A 16,746-nucleotide genomic window follows, 5' to 3' on the forward strand; every position below is an offset into this window, starting at 1 on the left:
CAAGTGGATATTTGGAGCCGTTTGAGGCCTATGCTGGAAAAGGAAATATCTTCACATAAAAACTGAACAGAAGCATTCTCAGAAACTTCTTTGTGTTGAGTGCATTCAACTCACAGACTTAAACTTACCTGTAGAAAGAGCAGTTTTGAAGCACTCTTTTGGTAAAATCTGCAAGTGGTTATTTGGAGCACTTCGGGGCCTGTGCTGGGATATGGAATATCTTCACCTAAAAACTACAGAGAAGCATTCTCAGAAAGTTCTTCATGATGCCTTCATTCAACTCACAGAGTTGAACCTTCCTTTTGATAGAACAGTTTTGAAACACTCTTTTTGTAGAATCTGCAAGAGGATATTTGGAGCGTTTTTAGGCCTATGCTGGAAAAGGAAATATCTTCACCTAAAAACTAGACAGAAGCATTCTCAGAAACTTCTATGTGATGAGTGCATTCAACTCACAGACTTGAACGTTTCTTTTGATAGAACAGTTTTGAAACATTACGTTTGTAGGATCTGCAAGTGTTTATTCGGAGCACCTTGAGGCCTATGTTGGAAAAGGAAATATCTTCACATAAAAACTAGAGAGAAGGATTCTCAGAAACTTCTTTGTGATGAGTTCATTCAAGTCACAGAGTTGAACCTACCAATTGATAGAGAAGTTTGGAAACACTCTTTTTGTAGAATCTGCAAGTGGATATTTGGAGCCGTTTGAGGCCTATGCTGGAAAAGGAAATATCTTCACATAAAAACTGAACAGAAGCATTCTCAGAAACTTCTTTGTGTTGAGTGCATTCAACTCACAGACTTGAACTTACCTGTAGAAAGAGCAGTTTTGAAACACTCTTTTGGTAAAATCTGCAAGTGGTTATTTGGAGCACTTCGAGGCCTGTGCTGGGATATGGAATATCTTCACCTAAAAACTACAGAGAAGCCTTCTCAGAAAGTCCTTCACGATGCATTCATTCAACTCACAGAGTTGAACCTTCCTTTTGATAGAACAGTTTTGAAACACTCTTTTTGTAGAATCTGCAAGAGGATATTTGGAGCGTTTTGAGGGCTATGCTGGAAAAGGAAATATCTTCACATAAAAACTAGAGAGAAGCATTCTCAGAAACTTCTGTGTGATGAGTGCATTCAACTCACAGACTTGAACGTTTCTCTTGAAAGAGCAGTTTTGAAACACTCCTTTTTTAGAATCTGCAAGTGTTCATTTGGAGCGCTTTGAGGCCTATGCTGGAAAAGGAAATATCTTCACATAAAAACTAGACAGAAGTATTCTCAGAAACTTCTGTGTGATGAGTGCATTCTACTCACAGTGTTGAAGCTTGCTTTTGATAGAGCAGTTTTGAAACACTCTTTTGCTAGAATCTGCAACTGGATATTTGGAGCGCTTTGAGACCTATGCTGAAAAAGGAAATGTCTACACATAAAAACTAGACAGAAGCCTTCCAGGAAACTTCTGTATGATAAGTGCATTCAACACACAGGCTTGAACCTTGCTTTTGAAAGAGCAGCTTTGAAACACTCTTTTCGTAGAATCTGCAAGTGGATATTTGGAGCGCTTTGAGGCCCATGCTGGGAAATGAAATCTCTTCACCTAAAAACTAGACAGAAGCATTCTGAGAAACTTCTGTGTGATGAGTGCATTCAACTCACAGACGTGAACGTTCCCTTTGATAGAACAGTTTTGAAACACTCCTTTTGTAGAATCTGCATGTGTTTATTTGGAGCGCTTTGAGGCCTATGTTGGAAAAGGAAATATCTTCATATAAAAACTAGAAGGAAGCATTCTCAGAAACTTCTTTGTGATGAGTGCATTCAACTCACAGACTTGAAGCTTCCTTTGGAAAGAGCAGTTTGGGAACACTCTTCTTATAGAATCTTCAAGTGGATATTTGGAGCGCTTTGAGGTCTATGCTGGGACATGAAATCTCTTCACCTAAAAACTAGAGAAAAGCATTCTGAGAAACTTCTTTGCAATGAGTGCATTCAACTCACAGACTTGAACGTTTCTTTTGATAGAACAGTTTTGAAACATTACGTTTGTAGAATCTGCAAGTGTTTATTCGGAGCACCTTGAGGCCTATGTTGGAAAAGGAAATATCTTCACATAAAAAGTAGAGAGAAGGATTCTCAGAAACTTCTTTGTGATGAGTTCATTCAACTCACAGAGTTGAACCTACCAATTGATAGAGCAGTTTGGAAACACTCTTTTTGTAGAATCTGCAAGTGGATATTTGGAGCCGTTTGAGGCCTATGCTGGAAAAGGAAATATCTTCACATAAAAACTGAACAGAAGCATTCTCAGAAACTTCTTTGTGTTGAGTGCATTCAACTCACAGACTTGAACTTACCTATAGAAAGAGCAGTTTTGAAACGCTCTTTTGGTAAAATCTGCAAGTGGTTATTTGGAGCACTTCGAGGCCTGTGCTGGGATATGGAATATCTTCACCTAAAAACTACAGAGAAGCATTCTCAGAAAGTTCTTCACGATGCATTCATTCTACTCACAGAGTTGAACCTTCCTTTTGATAGAACAGTTTTGAAACACTCTTTTTGTAGAATCTGCAAGGGGATATTTGGAGCGTTTTGAGGCCTATGCTGGAAAAGGAAATATCTTCACATAAAACTAGACAGAAGCATTCTCACAAACTTCTGTGTGATGCGTGCATTCTACTCACAGTGTTGAAGCTTGCTTTTGATAGAGCAGTTTTGAAACACTCTTTTGCTAGAATCTGCAAGTGGGTATTTGGAGCGCTTTGTGGCCTATGCTGGAAAAGGGAATGTCTTCGCATAAAAACTAGACAGAAGCATTCCAGGAAACGTCTGTATGATAAGTGCATTCAGCTCACAGACTTGAACGTTCCTTTTGATAGAACTCTTTTGAAACACTCCTTTTGTAGAATTTGCAAGTGTTTATTTGGAGCACTTTGAGGCCTAAGCTGGAAAAGAAAATATCTTCACGTCAGAACTAGACAGAAGCATTCTCAGAAACTTCTTTCTGATGAGTGCATTCAACACACAGACTTGAACTTTGCTCTTGAAAGAGCAGCTTTGAAACACTCTTTTCGAAGAATCCGCAAGTGGATATTTGGAGCGCTTTGAGGCCTATGCTGGGAAATGAAATCTCTTCACCTAAAATCTAGACAGAAGCATTCTGAGAAACTTCTGTGTGATGAGTGCATTCAACTCACAGACTTGAACGTTCCCTTTGATAGAACAGTTTTGAAACACTCCTTTTGTAGAATCTGCATTTGTCTATTTGGAGCGCTTTGAGGCCTATGTTGGAGAAGGAAATATCTTCATATAAAAACTAGACGGAAGCATTCTCAGAAACTTCTTTGTGATGAGTGCATTCAACTCACAGATTTGAAGCTTCCTTTGGAAAGAGCAGTTTGGAAACACTCTTCTTATAGAATCTTCAAGTGGATATTTGGAGCGCTTTCAGGCCTATGCTGGGACATGAAATCTCTTCACCTAAAAACTACACAGAAGCATTCTGAGAAACTTCTTTGCAATGAGTGCATTCAACTCACAGGCTTGAACGTTCCTTTTGATAGAACAGTTTTGAAACATTACGTTTGTAGAATCTGCAAGTGTTTATTCGGAGCACCTTGAGGCCTATGTTGGAAAAGGAAATATCTTCACATAAAAACTAGAGAGAAGGATTCTCAGAAACTTCTTTGTGATGAGTTCATTCAACTCACAGAGTTGAGCCTACCAATTGATAGAGAAGTTTGGAAACACTCTTTTTGTAGAATCTGCAATTGGATATTTGGAGCCGTTTAAGGCCTATGCTGGAAAAGGAAATATCTTCACATAAAAACTGAACAGAAGCATTCTCAGAAACTTCTTTGTGTTGAGTGCATTCAACTCACAGACTTGAACTTACCTATAGAAAGAGCAGTTTTGAAACACTCTTTTGGTAAAATCTGCAAGTGGTTATTTGGAGCACTTCGAGGCCTGTGCTGGGATATGGAATATCTTCACCTAAAAACTACAGAGAAGCATTCTCAGAAAGTTCTTCACGATGCATTCATTCAACTCACAGAGTTGAACCTTCCTTTTGATAGAACAGTTTTGAAACACTCTTTTTGTAGAATCTGCAAGAGGATATTTGGAGCGTTTTGAGTCCTATGCTGGAAAAGGAAATAACTTCACATAAAAACTAGACAGAAGCATTCTCAGCAACTTCTGTGTGATGAGTGCATTCAACTCACAGACTTGAACGTTCCTCTCAAAAGAGCAGTTTTGAAACACTCCTTTTGTAGAATCTGCACGTGTTCATTTGGAGCGCTTTGAGGCCTATGTTGGAAAAGGAAATATCTTCACATAAAAACTAGACAGAAGCATTCTCACAAACTTCTTTGTGATGAGTGCATTCTACTCACAGTGTTGAAGCTTGCTTTTGATAGAGCAGTTTTGAAACACTCTTTTGCTAGAATGTGCAAGTGGATATTTGGAGCGATTTGAGGCCTATGCTGGAAAAGGAAATGTCTACACATAAAAACTGGACAGAAGCATTCCAGGAAACTTCTGTATGACAAGTGCATTCAACTCACAGGCTTGTAGGTTCCTTTTGATAGAACTCTTTTGAAACACTCCTTTTGTAGAATTTGCAAGTGTTTATTTGAAGCGCTTTGAGGCCTATGCTGGAAAAGGAAATATCTTCACGTCACAACTAGACAGAAGCATTCTCAGAAACTTCTTTCTGATGAGTGCAATCAACACACAGACTTGAACCTTGCTTTTGAAAGAGCAGCTTTGAAACACTCTTTTCGTAGAATCTGCAAGTGGATATTTGGAGCGCTTTGAGGCCTATGCTGGGAAATGAAGTCTCTTCACCTAAAAACTAGACAGAAGCATTCTGGGAAACCTCTGTGTGATGAGTGCATTCAACTCACAGGCTTGAATGTTCCCTTTGATAGAACAGTTTTGAAAAACTCCTTTTGTAGAATCTGCATGTGTTTATTTGGAGCGATTTGAGGCCTATGTTGGAAAAGGAAATATCTTCATATAAAAAATCGACGGAAGCATTCTCAGAAACTTCTTTGTGATGAGTGCATTCAACTCACAGACTTGAAGCTTCCTTTTGAAATTGCAGTTTGGAAACACTCTTCTTATAGAATCTTCAAGTGGATATTTGGAGCGCTTTGAGGCGTATGCTGGGACATGAAATCTCTTCACCTAAAAACTAGACAGAAGCATTCTGAGAAACTTATTTGCAATGAGTGCATTCAACTCACAGACTTGAACGTTCCTTTTGATAGAACAGTTTTGAAACATTACGTTTGTAGAATCTGCAAGTGTTTATTCGGAGCACCTTGAGGCCTATGTTGGAAAAGGAAATATCTTCCCATAAAAACTAGAGAGAAGGATTCTCAGAAACTTCTTTGTGATGAGTTCATTCAACTCACAGAGTTGAACCTACCAATTGATAGAGAAGTCTGGAAACACTCTTTTGTAGAATCTGCAAGTGGATATTTGGAGCCGTTTGAGGCCTATGCTGGAAAAGGAAATATCTTCACATAAAAACTGAACAGAAGCATTCTCAGAAACTTCTTTGTGTTGAGTGCATTCAACTCACTGTCTTGAACTTACCTATAGAAAGAGCAGTTTTGAAACACTCTTTTGGTAAAATCTGCAAGTGCTTATTAGGAGCACTTCGAGGCCTGTGCTTGGATATGGAATATCTTCACCTAAAAACTACAGAGAAGCATTCTCAGAAAGTTCTTCACGATGCATTCATTCAACTCACAGAGTTGAACCTTCCTTTTGATAGAACAGTTTTGAAACACTCTTTTTGTAGAATCTGCAAGAGGATATTTGGAGCGTTTTGAGGCCTATGCTGGAAAAGGAAATATCTTCACATAAAAACTAGACAGAAGCATTCTCAGAAACTTCTGTGTAATGAGTGCATTCAACTCACAGACTTGAACGTTTCTTTTGATAGAACAGTTTTGAAACATTACGTTTGTAGAATCTGCAAGTGTTTATTCGGAGCACCTTGAGGCCTATGTTGGAAAAGGAAATATCTTCACATAAAAACTAGGGAGAAGGATTCTCAGAAACTTCGTTGTGATGAGTTCATTCAACTCACAGGGTTGAACCTACCAATTGATAGAGAAGTTTGGAAACGCTCTTTTTGTAGAATCTGCAAGTGGATAATTGGAGCCGTTTGAGGCCTATGCTGGAAAAGGAATTATCTTCACATAAAAACTGAACAGAAGCATTCTCAGAAACTTCTTTGTGTTGAGTGCATTCAACACACAGACTTGAATTTACCTATAGAAAGAGCAGTTTTGAAACACTCTTTTGGTAAAATCTGCAAGTGGTTATTTGGAGCACTTTGAGGCCTGTGCTGGGATTTGGAATATCTTCACCTAAAAACTACACAGAAGCATTCTCAGAAAGTTCTTCATGATGCATTCATTCAACTCACAGAGTTGAACCTTCCTTTTGATAGAACAGTTTTGAAACACTCTTTTTGTAGAATCTGCAAGAGGATATTTGGAGCGTTTTGAGGCGTATGCTGGAAAAGGAAATATCTTCACCTAAAAAGTAGATAGAAGCATCCTCTGAAACTTCTGTGTGATGAGTGCATTCAACTCACAGACTTGAACGTTTCTTTTGATAGAACAGTTTTGAAACATTACGTTTGTAGAATCTGCAAGTGTTTATTCGGAGCACCTTGAGGCCTATGTTCTAAAAGGAAATATCTTCACATAAAAACTAGAGAGAAGGATTCTCAGAAACTTCTTTGTGATGAGTTCATTCAACTCACAGAGTTGAACCTACCAATTGATAGAGAAGTTTGGAAACACTCTTTCTGTAGAAGCTGCTAGTGGATATTTGGAGCCGTTTGAGGCCTATGCTGGAAAAGGAAATATCTTCACAGAAAAACTGAACAGAAGCATTCTCAGAAACTTCTTTGTGTTGAGTGCATTCATCTCACAGACTTGAACTTACCTATAGAAAGAGCAGTTTTGAAACACTCTTTTGATAAAATCTGCAAGCGGTTATTTGGAGCACTTCGAAGCCTGTGCTGGGATATGGAATATCTTCACCTAAAAACTACAGAGAAGCATTCTCAGAAAGTTCTTCATGATGCATTCATTCAACTCACAGAGTTGAACCTTCCTTTTGATAGAACAGTTTTGAAACACTCTTTTTGTAGAATCTGCAAGAGGATATTTGGAGCGTTTTGAGGCCTATGCTGGAAAAGGAAATATCTTCACATAAAAACTAGACAGAAGCATTCTCAGAAACTTCTGTGTGTTGAGTGCATTCAACTCACAGACTTGAACGTTTCTTTTGAAAGAACAGTTTTGAAACATTACGTTTGTAGAACCTGCAAGTGTTTATTCGGAGCACCTTGAGGCCTATGTTGGAAAAGGAAATATCTTCACATAAAAACTAGGGAGAAGGATTCTCAGAAACATCTTTGTGATGAGTTCATTCAACTCACAGGGTTGAACCTACCAATTGATAGAGAAGTTTGGAAACACTCTTTTTGTAGAATCTGCAAGTGGATAATTGGAGCCGTTTGAGGCCTATGCTGGAAAAGGAATTATCTTCACATAAAAACTGAACAGAAGCATTCTCAGAAACTTCTTTGTGTTGAGTGCATTCAACACACAGACTTGAACTTACCTATAGAAAGAGCAGTTTTGAAACACTCTTTTGGTAAAATCTGCAAGTGGTTATTTGGAGCACTTTGAGGCCTGTGCTGGGATTTGGAATATCTTCACCTAAAAACTACACAGAAGCATTCTCAGAAAGTTCTTCACGATGCATTCATTCAACTCACAGAGTTGAACCTTCCTTTTGATAGAACAGTTTTGAAACACTCTTTTTGTAGAATCTGCAAGAGGATATTTGGAGCGTTTTGAGGCCTATGATGGAAAAGGAAATATCTTCAACTAAAAAGTAGATAGAAGCATTCTCAGAAACTTCTGTGTGATGAGTGCATTCAACTCACAGACTTGAACGTTTCTTTTGATAGAACAGTTTTGAAACAATACGTTTGTAGAATCTGCAATTGTTTATTCGGAGCACCTTGAGGCCTATGTTCTAAAAGGAAATATCTTCACATAAAAACTAGAGAGAAGGATTCTCAGAAACTTCTTTGTGATGAGTTCATTCAACTCACAGAGTTGAACCTACCAATTGATAGAGAAGTTTGGAAACACTCTTTCTCTAGAAGCTGCTAGTGGATATTTGGAGCCGTCTGAGGCCTATGCTGGAAAAGGAAATATCTTCACAGAAAAACTGAACAGAAGCATTCTCAGAAACTTCTTTGTGTTGAGTGCATTCAACTCACAGACTTGAGCTTACCTATAGAAAGAGCAGTTTTGAAACACTCTTTTGATAAAATCTGCAAGTGGTTATTTGGAGCACTTCGAGGCCTGTGCTGGGATATGGAATATCTTCACCTAAAAACTACAGAGAAGCATTCTCAGAAAGTTCTTCACGATGCATTCATTCAACTCACAGAGTTGAACCTTCCTTTTGATAGAACAGTTTTGAAACACTCTTTTTGTAGAATCTGCAAGAGGATATTTGGAGCGTTTTGAGGCCTATGCTGGAAAAGGAAATATCTTCACATAAAACTAGACAGAAGCATTCTCACAAACTTCTGTGTGATGCGTGCATTCTACTCACAGTGTTGAAGTTTGCTTTTGATAGAGCAGTTTTGAAACACTCTTTGGCTAGAATCTGTAAGTGGGTATTTGGAGCGCTTTGTGGCCTATGCTGGAAAAGGGAATGTCTTCGCATAAAAACTAGACAGAAGCATTCCAGGAAACTTCTGTATGATAAGTGCATTCAGCTCACAGACTTCAACGTTCCTTTTGATAGAACTCTTTTGAAACACTCCTTTTGTAGAATTTGCAAGTGTTTATTTGGAGCACTTTGAGGCCTAAGCTGGAAAAGGAAATATCTTCACGTCAGAACTAGACAGAAGCATTCTCAGAAACTTCTTTCTGATGAGTGCATTCAACACACAGACTTGAACTTTGCTCTTGAAAGAGCAGCTTTGAAACACTCTTTTCGAAGAATCTGCAAGTGGATATTTGGAGCGCTTTGAGGCCTATGTTGGGAAATGAAATCTCTTCACCTAAAATCTAGACAGAAGCATTCTGAGAAACTTCTGTGTGATGAGTGCATTCAACTCACAGACTTGAACGTTCCCTTTGATAGAACAGTTTTGAAACACTCCTTTTGTAGAATCTGCATTTGTCTATTTGGAGCGCTTTGAGGCCTATGTTGGAAAAGGAAATATCTTCATATAAAAACTAGACGGAAGCATTCTCAGAAACTTCTTTGTGATGAGTGCATTCAACTCACAGATTTGAAGCTTCCTTTGGAAAGAGCAGTTTGGAAACACTCTTCTTATAGAATCTTCAAGTGGATATTTGGAGCGCTTTCAGGCCTATGCTGGGACATGAAATCTCTTCACCTAAAAACTACACAGAAGCATTCTGAGAAACTTCTTTGCAATGAGTGCATTCAACTCACAGGCTTGAACGTTCCTTTTGATAGAACAGTTTTGAAACATTACGTTTGTAGAATCTGCAAGTGTTTATTCGGAGCACCTTGAGGCCTATGTTGGAAAAGGAAATATCTTCACATAAAAACTAGAGAGAAGGATTCTCAGAAACTTCTTTGTGATGAGTTCATTCAACTCACAGAGTTGAGCCTACCAATTGATAGAGAAGTTTGGAAACACTCTTTTTGTAGAATCTGCAATTGGATATTTGGAGCCGTTTAAGGCCTATGCTGGAAAAGGAAATATCTTCACATAAAAACTGAACAGAAGCATTCTCAGAAACTTCTTTGTGTTGAGTGCATTCAACTCACAGACTTGAACTTACCTATAGAAAGAGCAGTTTTGAAACACTCTTTTGGTAAAATCTGCAAGTGGTTATTTGGAGCACTTCGAGGCCTGTGCTGGGATATGGAATATCTTCACCTAAAAACTACAGAGAAGCATTCTCAGAAAGTTCTTCACGATGCATTCATTCAACTCACAGAGTTGAACATTCCTTTTGATAGAACAGTTTTGAAACACTCTTTTTGTAGAATCTGCAAGAGGATATTTGGAGCGTTTTGAGGCCTATGCTGGAAAAGGAAATAACTTCACATAAAAACTAGACAGAAGCATTCTCAGCAACTTCTGTGTGATGAGTGCATTCAACTCACAGACTTGAACGTTCCTCTCAAAAGAACAGTTTTGAAACACTCCTTTTGTAGAATCTGCACGTGTTCATTTGGAGCGCTTTGAGGCCTATGTTGGAAAAGGAAATATCTTCACATAAAAACTAGACAGAAGCATTCTCACAAACTTCTTTGTGATGAGTGCATTCTACTCACAGTGTTGAAGCTTGCTTTTGATAGAGCAGTTTTGAAACACTCTTTTGCTAGAATGTGCAAGTGGATATTTGGAGCGCTTTGAGGCCTATGCTGGAAAAGGAAATGTCTACACATAAAAACTGGACAGAAGCATTCCAGGAAACTTCTGTATGACAAGTGCATTCAACTCACAGGCTTGTAGGTTCCTTTTGATAGGACTCTTTTGAAACACTCCTTTTGTAGAATTTGCAAGTGTTTATTTGAAGCGCTTTGAGGCCTATGCTGGAAAAGGAAATATCTTCACGTCACAACTAGACAGAAGCATTCTCAGAAACTTCTTTCTGATGAGTGCAATCAACACACAGACTTGAACCTTGCTTTGGAAAGAGCAGCTTTGAAACACTCTTTTCGTAGAATCTGCAAGTGGATATTTGGAGCGCTTTGAGGCCTATGCTGGGAAATGAAATCTCTTCACCTAAAAACCAGACAGAAGCATTCTGAGAAACCTCTGTGTGATGAGTGCATTCAACTCACAGGCTTGAACGTTCCCTTTGATAGAACAGTTTTGAAAAACTCCTTTTGTAGAATCTGCATGTGTTTATTTGGAGCGATTTGAGGCCTATGTTGGAAAAGGAAATATCTTCATATAAAAACTCGACGGAAGCATTCTCAGAAACTTCTTTGTGATGAGTGCATTCAACTCACAGACTTGAAGCTTCCTTTTGAAAGAGCAGTTTGGAAACACTCTTCTTATAGAATCTTCAAGTGGATATTTGGAGCGCTTTGAGGCGTATGCTGGGACATGAAATCTCTTCACCTAAAAACTAGACAGAAGCATTCTGAGAAACTTATTTTCAATGAGTGCCTTCAACTCACAGACTTGAACGTTCCTTTTGATAGAACAGTTTTGAAACATTACGTTTGTAGAATCTGCAAGTGTTTATTCGGAGCACCTTGAGGCCTATGTTGGAAAAGGAAATATCTTCCCATAAAAACTAGAGAGAAGGATTCTCAGAAACTTCTTTGTGATGAGTTCATTCAACTCACAGAGTTGAACCTACCAATTGATAGAGAAGTTTGGAAACACTCTTTTGTAGAATCTGCAAGTGGATATTTGGAGCCGTTTGAGGCCTATGCTGGAAAAGGAAATATATTCACATAAAAACTGAACAGAAGCATTCTCAGAAACTTCTTTGTGTTGAGTGCATTCAACTCACTGTCTTGAACTTACCTATAGAAAGAGCAGTTTTGAAACACTCTTTTGGTAAAATCTGCAAGTGCTTATTAGGAGCACTTCGAGGCCTGTGCTGGGATATGGAATATCTTCACCTAAAAACTACAGAGAAGCATTCTCAGAAAGTTCTTCACGATGCATTCATTCAACTCACAGAGTTGAACCTTCCTTTTGATAGAACAGTTTTGAAACACTCTTTTTGTAGAATCTGCAAGAGGATATTTGGAGCGTTTTGAGGCCTATGCTGGAAAAGGAAATATCTTCACATAAAAACTAGACAGAAGCATTCTCAGAAACTTCTGTGTAATGAGTGCATTCAACTCACAGACTTGAACGTTTCCTTTGATAGAACAGTTTTGAAACATTACGTTTGTAGAATCTGCAAGTGTTTATTCGGAGCACCTTGAGGCCTATGTTGGAAAAGGAAATATCTTCACATAAAAACTAGGGAGAAGGATTCTCAGAAACTTCTTTGTGATGAGTTCATTCAACTCACAGGGTTGAACCTACCAATTGATAGAGAAGTTTGGAAACGCTCTTTTTGTAGAATCTGCAAGTGGATAATTGGAGCCGTTTGAGGCCTATGCTGGAAAAAGAATTATCTTCACATAAAAACTGAACAGAAGCATTCTCAGAAACTTCTTTGTGTTGAGTGCATTCAACACACAGACTTGAACTTACCTATAGAAAGAGCAGTTTTGAAACACTCTTTTGGTAAAATCTGCAAGTGGTTATTTGGAGCACTTTGAGGCCTGTGCTGGGATTTGGAATATCTTCACCTAAAAACTACACAGAAGCATTCTCAGAAAGTTCTTCACGATGCATTCATTCAACTCACAGAGTTGAACCTTCCTTTTGATAGAACAGTTTTGAAACACTCTTTTTGTAGAATCTGCAAGAGGATATTTGGAGCGTTTTGAGGCGTATGCTGGAAAAGGAAATATCTTCACCTAAAAAGTAGATAGAAGCATCCTCAGAAACTTCTGTGTGATGAGTGCATTCAACTCACAGACTTGAACGTTTCTTTTGATAGAACAGTTTTGAAACATTACGTTTGTAGAATCTGCAAGTGTTTATTCGGAGCACCTTGAGGCCTATGTTCTAAAAGGAAATATCTTCACATAAAAACTAGAGAGAAGGATTCTCAGAAACTTCTTTGTGATGAGTTCATTCAACTCACAGAGTTGAACCTACCAATTGATAGAGAAGTTTGGAAACACTCTTTCTGTAGAATCTGCAAGTGGATATTTGGAGCCGTTTGAGGCCTATGCTGGAAAAGGAAATATCTTCACATAAAAACTGAACAGAAGCATTCTCAGAAACTTCTTTGTGTTGAGTGCATTCAACTCACAGACTTGAACTTACCTATAGAAAGAGCAGTTTTGAAACACTCTTTTGGTAAAATCTCCAAGTGGTTATTTGGAGCACTTCGAGGCCTGTGCTGGGATACGGAATATCTTCACCTAAAAACTACAGAGAAGCATTCTCAGAAAGTTCTTCATGATGCATTCATTCAACTCACAGAGTTGAACCTTCCTTTTGATAGAACAGTTTTGAAACACTCTTTTTGTAGTATCTGCAAGAGGATATTTGGAGCGTTTTGTGGCCTATGCTGGAAAAGGAAATATCTTCACATAAAAACCAGACAGAAGCATTCTCAGAAACTTCTTTGTGATGAGTGCATTCTACTCACAGTGTTGAAGATTGCTTTTGATAGAGCAGTTTTCAAACACTCTTTTGCTAGAATCTGCTAGTGGATATTTGGAGCGCTTTGAGGCCTATGCTGGAAAAGGAAATCTCTTCGCATAAAAATTAGACAGAAGCATTCCAGGAAACTTCTGTATGATAAGTGCATTCAACTCACAGACTTGAACGTTCCTTTTGATAGAACTCTTTTGAAACACTCCTTTTGTAGAATTTGCAAGTGTTTATTTGGAGCGCTTTGAGGCCTAAGCTGGAAAAGGAAATATCTTCACGTAAGGACTAGACAAAAGCACTCTCAGGAACTTCTTTCTGATGAGTGCGTTCAACACACAGACTTTAACGTCGCTATTGAAAGAACAGCTTTGAAACACTCTTTTCGTAGAATCTGCAAGTGGATATTTGGAGCGCTTTGAGGCCTACGCTGGGAAATGAAATCTCTTCACCTAAAAACTACACAGAAGCATTCTGAGAAACTTCTGTGTGTTGAGTGAATTCAACTCACAGACTTGAACTTACCTGTAGAAAGAGCAGTTTTGAAACACTCTTTTGATAAAATCTGCAAGTGGTTATTTGGAGCACTTCGAGGCCTGTGCTGGGATATGGAATATCTTCACCTAAAAACTACAGAGAAGCATTCTCAGAAAGTTCTTCACGATGCATTCATTCAACTCACAGAGTTGAACCTTCCTTTTGATAGAACAGTTTTGAAACACTCTTTTTGTAGAATCTGCAAGAGGATATTTGGAGCGTTTTGAGGCCTATGCTGGAAAAGGAAATATCTTCACATAAAAACTAGACAGAAGCATTCTCAGAAACTTCTGTGTGTTGAGTGCATTCAACTCACAGACTTGAACGTTTCTTTAGAAAGAACAGTTTTGAAACATTACGTTTGTAGAATCTGCAAGTGTTTATTCGGAGCACCTTGAGGCCTATGTTGGAAAAGGAAATATCTTCACATAAAAACTAGGGAGAAGGATTCTCAGAAACATCTTTGTGATGAGTTCATTCAACTCACAGAGTTGAACCTACCAATTGATAGAGAAGTTTGGAAACCCTCCTTTTGTAGAATCTGCAAGTGGATATTTGGAGCCGTTTGAGGCCTATGCTGGAAAAGGAAATATCTTCACATAAAAACTGAACAGAAGCATTCTCAGAAACTTCTTTGTGTTGAGTGCATTCAACTCACAGACTTGAACTTACCTATAGAAAGAGCAGTTTTGAAACACACTTTTGGTAAAATCTGCAAGTGGTTATTTGGAGCACTTCGAGGCCTGTGCTGGGATATGGAATATCTTCACCTAAAAACTACAGAGAAGCATTCTCAGAAAATTCTTCACGAAGCATTCATTCAACTCACAGAGTTGAACCTTCTTTTTGATAGAACAGTTTTGAAACACTCTTTTTGTAGAATCTGCAAGAGGATATTTGAAGCGTTTTGAGGCCTAGGCTGGAAAAGGAAATATCTTCACCTAAAAACTAGACAGAAGCATTCTCAGAAACTTCTGTGTGATGAGTGCATTCAACTCACAGACTTTAACGTTCCTCTCAAAAGAGCAGTTTGGAAACACTCCTTTTGTAGAATCTGCAAGTGTTCATTTGGAGCGCTTTGAGGACTATGTTGGAAAAGGAAATATCTTCACATAAAAACTAGACAGAAGCATTCTCACAAACTTCTTTGTGATGAGTGCATTCTACTCACGGTGTTGAAGCTTGCTTTTGTTAGAGTAGTTTTGAAACACTCTTTTGGTAGAATCTGCAAGTGGATATTTGGAGCGCTTTGAGGCCTATGCTGGATAAGGAAATGTCTACACATAAAAACTTGACAGAAGCATTCCAGGAAACTTCTGTATGATAAGTGCATTCAACACACAGACTTGAACCTTGCTTTTGAAAGAGCAGCTTTGAAACACTCTTTTCGAATAATCTGCAAGTGGATATTTGGAGCGCTTTGGGGCCTATTTTGGGGAAGGAAATATCTTCACCTAAAAACTAGACAGAAGCATTCTCAGAAACTTCTTTGTGATGAGTGCATTCAACTCACAGACTTGAACGTTCCCTTTGATAGAACAGTTTTGAAACACTCCTTCTGTAGAATCTGCATGTGTTTATTTGGAGCGCTTTGAGGCCTATGTTGGAAAAGGAAATATCTTCATATAAAAACTAGACGGAAGCATTCTCAGAAACTTCTTTGTGATGAGTGCATTCAACTCACAGACTTGAAGCTTCCTTTTGAAAGAGCAGTTTGGAAACACTCTTCTTCTAGAATCTTCAAGTGGATATTTGGAGCGCTTTGAGGCCTATGCTGGGACATGAAATCCCTTCACCTAAAAACTACACAGAAGCATTCTGAGAAACTTCTTTGCAATGAGTGCATTCAACTCACAGACTTGAACGTTCCTTTTGATAGAACAGTTTTGAAACATTACGTTTGTAGAATCTGCAAGTGTTTATTCGGAGCACCTTGAGGCCTATGTTAGAAAAGGAAATATCTTCCCATAAAAACTAGACAGAAGGATTCTCAGAAACTTCTTTGTGATGAGTTCATTCAACTCACAGAGTTGAACCTACCAATTGATAGAGAAGTTTGGAAACACTCTTTTTGTAGAATCTGCAAGTGGATATTTGGAGCCGTTTGAGGCCTATGCTGGAAAAGGAAATATCTTCACATAAAAACTGAACAGAAGCATTCTCAGAAACTTCATTGTGTTGAGTGCATTCAACTCACAGACTTGAACTTACCTATAGAAAGAGCAGTTTTGAAACACTCTTTTGGTAAAATCTGCAAGTGGTTATTTGGAGCACTTCGAGGCCTGTGCTGGGATATGGAATACCTTCACCTAAAAACTACAGAGAAGCATTCTCAGAAAGTTCTTCACGATGCATTCATTCAACTCACCGAGTTGAACCTTCCTTTTGATAGAACAGTTTTGAAACACTCTTTTTGTAGAATCTGCAAGAGGATATTTGGAGCGTTTTGAGGCCTGTGCTGGAAAAGGAAATATCTTCACCTAAAAACTAGACAGAAGGATTCTCAGAAACTTCTTTGTGATGAGTGGATTCTACTCACAGTGTTGAAGCTTCCTTTTTATAAAGCAGTTTTGAAACACTCTTTTGCTAGAATCTGCAAGTGGATATTTGGAGCGCTTTGAGGCCTATGCTGGAAAAGGAAATGTCTTCGCATAAAAACTAGACAGAAGCATTCCAGGAAACTTCTGTATGATAAGTGCATTCAATTCACAGAGTTGAACGTTCCTTTTGATAGAACTCTTTTGAAACACTCCTTTTGTAGAATTTGCAAGTGTTTATTTGGAGCGCTTTGAGGCCTAAGCTGGATAAGGAAATATCTTCACGTAAGGACTAGACAGAAGCATTCTCAGGAACTTCTTTCTGATGAGTGCGTTCAACACACAGACTTTAACGTCGCTATTGGAAGAACAGCTTTGAAACACTCTTTTTGT

Source organism: Pongo abelii, chromosome 23 (genome assembly GCF_028885655.2).
Source record: "Pongo abelii isolate AG06213 chromosome 23, NHGRI_mPonAbe1-v2.0_pri, whole genome shotgun sequence".
Taxonomy (NCBI): domain Eukaryota; kingdom Metazoa; phylum Chordata; class Mammalia; order Primates; family Hominidae; genus Pongo; species Pongo abelii.